We start from the raw sequence: 7,500 nt of genomic DNA, 5'->3' as shown, positions 1-7,500 counted from the left end.
ACACCGTCCACACGTACACACCGTCCCCACGTACACACCCGTCCACGTAGACACCGTCCACACGTACACACCGTCCCACGTACACACCGTCCACACGTACCACCTGTCCACACGTACACACCGTCCACACGTACACACCGTCCACACGTACACACCGTCCACACGTACACACGTCCACGTACACCGTCCACACGTAGACACCGTCCACACGTAGACACCGTCCACACGTAGACACCGTCCACACGTACACACCGTCCACACGTAGACACCGTCCACACGTAACACGTCCACACGTACAACCGTCCACACGTAGACACCGTCCACACGTACACACCGTCTACACGCACACAATGAGGCCTATGCTGACACACTATCCGAACCAGATATTTAGTGTTTAGTGTATTTAGTATTTGCATGTTCATTGATTGATTCACAGGAAGTAAACGTGCAGGCAGTTGGAGTATTTCCATGTGTGGATGTAGAAGTCTCAGAATAAAAACTGAACATGAGCAGTTATCAGTCAAAGTTCAAGCCCGTCTTCATACAGACTGAAGGTTTTGCTGCGACTTGTTAAGAAACCTCCGAACAGTGAGCTGAAAGGCAACAGCTGGAAGAAGCAAAGTGTTTGCTTTGTAGAGACCTGATGACACGGTCACAGTTAGAATCAGTTCACTTTCAGATTCTGGGTCAATGTTAGAAGAATTCAGACTCTGCTGTGATGTTTTGTTCCTCGTTGCAACAACAATCGCCCTACAGCTCTTCTACAGCTTCATCTCACTGTGATATTAATCTGAATTTATATTGCGGAATAACATGTTGTGCTTTGCCCCGGCTGCACACTTTGCTGTCCTGGTGGAAGACATTACGGCCGAAGCATCATCTTGTTTCCACCGTAATGGAGTTTTCTTGTGAGTTTCTCCTCGTCTTCTCTGAGGAGTGTTTGTAAGCCTCTCCTCGCTCTTATTTCCTCTCCTCTGCAGAAGGGAGGGCAGGCAGCTTTGTGATAACCTTGCCCTGTCATTGCGTTCTTAGAACAAATCTGCTCTTATCAGGATCTTGTAGAAGGCAGCAAATGCAATTTCCCAGCTCCCCCGGCGGGCGTCTGCCTCAAATCCTCCACGGACAATCTGCCTGTGTGATCTGACGTCTTTAAGAGGGACTTGAACCAAAGCGGCATTAGCCCATCTGACAACTAGCTCTGCCTCTGACAAAGTGTCAACCTCGCCCAGTGCGCTCCCTCACTCCTTCTCTTTTGTTTTCACACTGATTGCTTTCTATCTCTTTCATCTTTTCTGTGTATTAGCACCTCTGCTTTTCTCTCTTCGCTGTCTTTTCACTCTCTGTGATGCCACGTGTGTCTTCTCAGGCCACAGATCACAGGAATGCACTAACAAAGTCTCTTGTCCATCACGCTGCCTCCTCTCTCTCTCTCTCTCCCCATCACATAGCAGGCCACTTCTCTGTCCTCACTGAGTCGCATTCCTCCACTTTACAGCAGATCAGTTCAGACAGGCTGCTGTTGAGGTGTGTGTGTGTGTGTGTGTGTGTGTGTGTGTGTGTGTGTGTGTGTGTGTTGTTTCATGGGGAGAGCCATATGCTTCAAATAAACTACCTGTACACTTCATGCCAGTGCAATGAAGCACAAACAGGCGTAGTCATCCTTCTTGTTCTCGATTGTTCCATATTAGGATTATCTTCAGTCTGCCTCGCTGACCTGACAAGAGAGAAGAAAAGAGAGGAAATTAAATGCGGGCACACGTGAATCAGCCATCAATTTACGTCAAATATCTACGACGACAGACTTTAAAACTCCAGAGTAGTCGAACCCTTTGCTGTTCCCTTAAATCACTTAATAGAGCTGCAACAGAGAGGCAAAGAAAGATGGAAAGAAAATAGTGCTGAACCAATGATCTTTTCAGAACATTTTGTTTTCTGATTTACAGTTTATGTTGCAAATGTGCAAAATCCCAGAGTGCAGATTTCTTTCTCGAAATAAAGAGATAAAAATGGAGGTTTGCCTCTGATCCTTAGCAGTCAATTTGAAGTTAATTAAAAATTGGAAAAGTGACAGAGCCAGGGTTTGTGAAGATGAAGTGTTAGGGGATGCGTGTGAAAATATTTAATTAATAATATGTGGGAAGAAGGGTTCAAATTATAGCTCAAACAAGGAGTCCATTAATTGATCGACAACAAATAATCAGTAACTAGTTTAATAATCGATTAATTGTGTTAATTGATCAGTTAGTTCTCGTTACTAAATGAATTTGACTAATTTATCTTTTTGTCTTATGTGAGTGTGAACTCAAAACCTGGATATATTCAGACTTTAACGTAATAATTCAGCAGACAAGTCCAACAAAAACAAATTATTAATCTATTAATTGAGAAACTAATCAGCAGATTAATCATCGATGAAAATAATTGTTAGTTGCAGCCTCTAGTTAATATTGTTAGGCCACTTGTCAGATTACACGATGTCCTCAGCGAAGTTATTACAGCACATCCTGTGGGGAACACAGCGACGTCTGCACCAAATATAATGAGAAGTCTAATCAAGGAGTTTCACCATGAACCACAAATGTTCACCTGCTGGTTGCGCTACATGAGAAGTAATCATCCTCTGGGAACCATGATCCAAATGTTATGATAATGCATCCCATAGGTGTTAAATATAGACGACAGAAATGACCCTATTTAGAGATTAGAGGCAAAACGGACATTGTTACCTTGTTGCAGAAACATATATATTTTGGATGTATGTGCAAGGCTCTGATTTTTCCATTAAACACCTTTCATGGAAAAATACCTGATTAAATCCACAGGAACAAGCAAGCTTGTCATCTCTCAACTCTCTGGTCCTGGCAATAGCATCACTGCAGGAGCCTGACAGCAGCCAGATGAAAGCTGGTGTGACTGAGAGTCACACAGCCCTCAGAGAGATCATGTGGTGCTATTGATGAGCTGCCACTCCATCGCTTTACTCCCTCGGTGGTAACGTGTTGTACTCTGATATGAAACCAAGAAAGAAAAGAAAAGTAAATGTTTTATACAAGCGTGTCCAGCTTTTCCCAAAATACCTTTTTAGAATGAGTTGTTGGAAGTCACAGTTCAGGTGAATATTCTGTAGAGACACTTTGTATTAGTTTTGAGTCCATAAAGAAGTCGAAATAAATACTTTAGGATCGCTTCTTCTCTCGTCATTGGTTTAAATGAACAGAGACAGAGAGGAGGTCAGAGCTCGGACATCTTGGATCGGTGGAGAGAGTCTGCAGCTTCAGGCTCCTCGGGGTTCACATCAGTGAGGACCAGAGCTGGATCACAACATGGATCATCACCAAGACGGCGAGACGGCGGCTCTTCCTTCTCCGCGGGATGCTCTGCAACTTCTACAGCTGCACCATCCAGAGTATCCTGACCGGCTGCATCACGGCCTGGTATCAACCGTGAGACTCTACACGGGGTGAAAGCTGCAGGACGGAGCTGCCCATCCAGGGAGGCCCTCTGCACCCAGCGGTGCAGGAAGAAGGCCCACAGGATCATTAAAGACCTTCATCACTCGCTACCGCAGCATCCGCACCAACACCACCAGACTCAGGGACAGTTTTATCCCACAGGCCATAAGACTGTTGAACTCCTGAGCTCTGCGAAGTGTCACTACTATTACGTTTGCAGTACATACACCTGTTTATTGCACATATCCACATATTTATATATTATGACAGTACACAGTATTTAAAATAGTCTTGTTCTATTTCATATGTATATATTCTACTGTACTTGCACCATTAGCTGCATTGTTGGAGGAGCCTGGGGCTTCAGATTTCCATTGCCAACATCTACCCTGTAGCTTTTGTGCACGTGAGAATAAAGCCTTTGAATTCTTGAATCCCACTTCAGCTGCAGTCATGACAGAATGTGAACCTCCTGTTGTGAAACAAGCTGCTAATGCATGGGAAAGAAAGAAAAGACTATAATTGGTTGAAAATCCAATGTGTGGCAGTGGCATAATTTGACATGTATTGACACGAGGAGGTGTCGGCTTTGATAAGTAGAATCTTACAAACATATTGTCATGAGGTTTCATTTCGAGCATCTTCTCTTAAATCCTAGTGAAGTCCTGTCGGCGTGTTTCTGTACTGTAGCCTTGTTTACACTTACAGTTTAGATGTTCTTCTTATAAAATACAGATGGAAGATAATGTATGATACTGTACTACGGCATGTTTTATGACTGTTTATTTAAATTACATACAATACTGTTACTTTGTTATGGTAAACTTTATGATAATATTTTTATGACATACTATACTGTGACTTTTAAATTTTTTATTACATATACTATGACTTTTTTATGTTAAACTATAGTATGCCTTTTGAATGACTTTTGAATGATTTCTTAACGATTTCTAAATTATTTTTTATGACATGTACTATGACTTTTTTGACATTTTTTATGTTAAACTATAGTATGACTTTTATTGATTTTTAATTGATTTCTTAATGATTTTTTAATCATTTTTTAATGATCTTTAATTATTTTTTATTACATATACTATGATTTTTTTGACTTTTTTATGTTAAACTATAGTATGACTTTTATTGATTTTGTATTGATTTTTTAATGATTTTTTAATGATTTTTAATGATTTTTTAATGATTTTTTAATGATTTTTTAATGATTTTTTAATGATTTTAATGATTTAATGATTTTTTAATGATCTTTTAATTATTTTTTATTACATATACTATGACTTTTTTGACTTTTTTTATGTTAAACTATAGTATGACTTTTATTGATTTTGTATTGATTTTTATTGATTTTTTAATGATTTCTTATGACATACTATACTATATTTCATCATTTTCTTTTGCAAACTATACTATGAACTTTTAGACATTTTTATCACATACATTGTAATTTTATGACTTTTTTAGGATGTATATATATATATATAAAATAAAATAGTATTTACATTCTTCATGACATACATACTTTGGTATGAAAATATCCTCAAACTGACCAATATAACAAGAAAAGCATTTAGCATCAACCTGCAAAGCCTCACCCGGTGATTGAAGTCTAACTTGAAGCTCTAAAGTAGATTTCCCTCCACTTCTCTGTGTGCACAGCACTCCTGAAATAATACACTCTAAACCGTGCATTACATTCACAAGCTGGTCTGCGCTGTCCTCCTCACGTCCTCTCCCGTGGTACAGGCAAAGTCAACCATCAATTTGCTCATAATTACGAAAGTTATTTTGGCCCAGGAGAGCTCTCCCAATGTGGGGGGAGGGAGAGGGGAAGTTTACCCATCCTGTCATTTTAATTAGATCCAGATTTACCTTTCGCAATCTTAAAAAGCCCCACTGAGGACTGCAGAAGATTATTTGGCGTTGGGTTTGGTTTCTGAGACTCCGCCACAGTTTGCCAGCAGACAGGATGCTGGCCGGGACGAGCAGCTCAACAAGAGCTTTCTCACTGACCTTCGCCCCTCATGTTGTCACCTTGCAGACGCTTTGGTGGATGTTAACTCCAAATACACATAGATTTGTACTATTCTGTTATTCAGCTGTGCTTTTTAGTGATTTATTTAACTACTGTACCAGCATTGTTGTCACAGATCAATTCAATTAGAGTTCTTTTCTTAATAATCTGGTTACAGATAACGAGAAGTTTAATGAATATCATTCTTAGTTTTACTTCTTGTATTTACGGTAATAGAGAACCTGCTAATAAAACATAAATGTTAAAAGCAATGAGACTTTATTTAAAGGGTTATAATGGCAGCTTATTGTCGGCAGAACTCTTTCCTGATTTACAAAGATCAGAAGAAGCAATTTCCTCTCTATGACTCACAACTCTTAAATAAATAAAATATTCTTGAAATTGAAAGATTACACAAAAACTTAATCATCCCAGATGCTGTTTTTCCCCCCCAAACGCCTGAGCTGTAAACCGCCATGATTTGTTTTGATTTATTTCTGTTATTCAAACCTTTTAAACACCAACACACACAGATTTCTGTCTTTATAATCTCATTTTTACTGGACGATCAGTGTCTTTGTTACACTCGTGCCGATAAACCATATTTCTCAGCAGTGACATCCACGCTTTATGCTAAGCTAAGCTAACTGCCTGCTGTGTTTGTGGAACCTGCAGAAAATATGTTAGAACATCTCGAACAAAGTCCCTAACACATATGTAGTGTGTATTTATATACACACACACACATTTCTGCTCACACACTAACACATGCCACTTCAATTAGATTCTATTGGATTTTATTAAATCTTCCTTGAGCTTTCACTTCACGGCAGCATCCATCAGAGGATTATTATTTATCTTGCTGTCAAGACCTGGCAGCTCGGAGAGTCCCACCGAGACTGAGGTGTGTGTGTGTGTGTGTGTGTGTGTGTGTGTGTGTGTGTGTGTGTGTGTGTGTGTGTGTGTGTGTGTGTGTGTGTGTGTGTGTGTGTGTGTTAAAGTTTAAAGCAAATGTGTTGCATAGAGGAAATCATATTCTGGCTAATTGCAGACATTAGCAGAGAATATTAGATCCATGCTCGTCTGCATTATGCAAATACAGTTAAAAATGCAAATGTTTTCATTCAGCACTAATCACTGATCTTAGAAGAGTTTATCTTTGATGTATTATAGAACAGAAAAAGAGGAAGATATTAACAGTGAATCAGAATACTGCAATTATATCACTGAACTCTTATTATTCCAAGTCGCTGATCATTTAAGGTCCGATGTATAAATGTATTTAATTAACATAATTAAATTGCATTCAGTCCTGTAACTGTGACGAAAGAGAGAGTTCGGATTCACCGACGTGACACGAAGAAAGTAACCGATCGTGCAGCAACCCCGGTGTTCTGTGAGCTTAAATCACTGTTTTTGTCAATGGAGTCTGGTGGCTTTGAGGAGAGCACAGATGAGGCTTCAGCTCCCCGTCGGAAAGGGTGAACATAATCTAAATATAGCGCACACTTAGAACTGATTCAGGAGGCTAAAATACGTTTCTGTTTCTCCAAACTGGTGTGAAGTCTACTGTAGGCGATAAATACCTCCTTCAAACAATCCAAACTATCCCTTTAACTCACCTTTTCCATCACATCTTCCTCCTTTGGGACATCTTAAAGGTATTTTAGATTGGCGAGTGTAATTTGCTCCAAACTTCTGGGACACACTGTTGAATTCTTGTGTGATTTATGGATATTTGATTCCTGAAAAGTTTTCACCTGTGAAGACGGAGCACCTTTTCCTTCTCTCACGCGTCAACACAGAATGAGATGAGTGAGGTTTGAGGAGGAGAATACCAAAATATGTTTTCATGATGAAAGACTGTATCCCAGCCGGCGGCTCTTCCACATCTGATTTGATTGAGCAAAGCTTTAAAAGTGTAGTAATTGGGATCTCCTGGATTCTCCTCGGGGATCCTCACACGCCTCACATTTGACGTGTGAGCGCTGCTTCCCCTTCCTATATGTGTATATC

Source organism: Cottoperca gobio, chromosome 24, assembly GCF_900634415.1.
Source record: "Cottoperca gobio chromosome 24, fCotGob3.1, whole genome shotgun sequence".
In the NCBI taxonomy this organism is placed as follows: domain Eukaryota; kingdom Metazoa; phylum Chordata; class Actinopteri; order Perciformes; family Bovichtidae; genus Cottoperca; species Cottoperca gobio.
Note: the sequence above shows the minus strand (reverse complement) of the source record.